The sequence below is a fragment of the Berghia stephanieae genome, chromosome 5 (genome assembly GCF_034508935.2).
Source record: "Berghia stephanieae isolate SIO BIC M18660-M18661 chromosome 5, UCSD_Bste_1.3, whole genome shotgun sequence".
NCBI lineage: Eukaryota > Metazoa > Mollusca > Gastropoda > Nudibranchia > Aeolidiidae > Berghia > Berghia stephanieae.
In genome coordinates this window covers 80,546,343-80,548,842 of record NC_088364.1, presented here as the reverse complement: position 1 = coordinate 80,548,842, position 2,500 = coordinate 80,546,343, and positions in this window count along the sequence as shown.

Sequence of the window (2,500 nt, the reverse complement as noted above, 5' to 3'; positions counted from 1 at the left end):
AGAATTATTCATAAGCATGGATGGCATAAAACAATAACAAAGACCGAAGTGACGTCAACTTCATTCTATCTATTAACCAGTCTATTATCGTTTAATGTTACACATACTTTTGTGTGTTGGTCCGTTATACTTCCAGATGACAATGTTGTGAGCTTCTTAGCCAAGCGCACACTATCTATTACAAAATGACTTGGATTGCTCTGAACTTGGAGTATAGCTCAAAATCATACGATACATTGATATCACCTCAAGCATAGATAAATTATTAACACATTTTTACGAGAAACCTATAAAATTCGACGCCGTATAATCGCCTCAAGACTTAAATTGCTTATGCTCAAATTATATTTCAAGGCGTGACTTATACATTTGGAAAGACGTTGTCGTGTTGGTTTGCCATTGGGTATGGTCTGGTCTGCTGTCAACACATTTATGAATATTTTATGAAGGAATCGAAGTGGAAAGAAAGAAACCATATTGCTATTATTATCTGTACGGGTATGTGGTCTTGTGGTATGACACTCTCTTTCGGATCGGAAGGTCCTGGGTTTGAGTCTTGCTAGGTCGGCGCATAGCTGAGTCCCTGAAAAAAGGCTCTTTACTCACATTTTCTCATCGTACTCGGGGTGGAAAATGAGTACCTGGGTGTTAACAGCATTGTCCCTGTCGGGAAAAAAATTGTAACATCACATAATAGGGTTCATGTCTCGTTCTACATGCTACGAGTTGCTGTTGGTCAGGGATCCCTTGTAAAGCGCTTTGAGCACGTTTAGTAGATATTACGCTATAGTTTTTTTTCATTGTCATGCTCATCATCATCATCATCATCATCATCATGATTCATCATCATCAGCATCACCCTTTTCTCTATCATCATAGGCCATTTCTAACATCGCTAGTACATGGACTAAGATGACGTATTGTCTTTGTTTTTATTGATAAGTAACATCCAATCGTTGGTGAGCAAGAAACTGTGTGATCGATGACTCTATTAAACAAAAACCCGAATGTGGATCGCTGTCATTAGTAGCAAATGACGACGATAGCATGCTTCGTATTCCATGTTCTTGAGCAAATCACTTCAGAAGCACTGGACCTCGGCAAATCGACGGAGAAGCTCTTTACTCACATTCTCTCGCAGTTACAAATGAGTCAACAAGTGAGTAAACAAGGTAGTGTGGAATTATGGTCATGTGGTATGATGCTCGGATAGATAGGTCTTTGGTTCGAGTCCCGCTGTGCAAGACACAAAGTTGAGTTCTTGGTCTCTTTACTCAAATTTGTAAACTGTACTCAGATATATCATGAGTACCTGACCTTTATCAGCGTGTTGAAAAGACATTGTAATTCGCCTTACAGGCGTCATGTCTTTTCCTGCATGTTAGCATTACTAATAACTTGGGATACTTATAAATCGCTTTAAGCACGTTATGAATATTGTATTACTTAGTTTTTTTTTTCCACTTTAGTTTAATTTGTCAAGAAAAGAGCGTTAAATTAAAAAAAAACAGAAAACAACACACATTTGTAAATCGGCTAACAAAACACGAAAACCGTTTCATACTTGATTATGTTTTTGTTTCTTATTTTATTTGCATTTAGATTATTTTTAGAATATTATATGGGCGTGTATTATACGGACGGATTACAGAATAGTAAGTCTTTGATAAATGGCAGGCATTACCTTCAACACCATACTGCTGCTCCAACTGACAAAAAATCATTTATTTGCCATTTTGAACAGAATGCTATTACCCCAAGAATCAATGCATTAAGACGACCCCCAGCAAATCAATTTCTTTTAAATGAGACTACAATTTTTCTTTGAATTGAGCTTTATATAGCGCAATATCCATTAAATGTGCTCATAGCGCTTTACAAGGGGTCCCTGGTCAACAGCAACATTTAACATGTAGGACGTGACCTGTTAGGCGATATTACAATTATTCGGACAAAGACAACGCTGTTAACGGCCAGGTACTCATTTTACACCTGAGCACCGTGAGAGAATGTGAGTAAAGAGCCTTTTCCAAGGACTCAACTATGCGCCGAGCAAGAGGCTCGAACCCAGGACCTTCCGATCCGAAAGCGAGTGTCATACCACTAGACCACATAGCCGCACTAAATAAAGTCTTTAGTTTTATTGTCTTTGACATACTGAGAGAGAGAGAGAGAGAGAGAGAGAGAGAGAGAGATAGAGATAGAGAGAGAGAGAGGGAGAGAGAGAGAGAGAGAGAGTTAAGGGGAAGGAGGGAGGGAGGGGGGGGGGGGGGGGGGGGGGGGCATCTTAATTCTTCAATTTGTATTGTATAACATATCTTGCTAAATGACGGAAATGACGTTTAGTTTATAACACGATAGCGTGCAGTCAAAGCTAATGACACGAACATAGGCTTTATTACCTTTTTGGAATTAGCTGCGTTTTATAATAACAAAATAAGTAAATATATATAATATATATATATATATATATATATATATATAATATATATATATATAT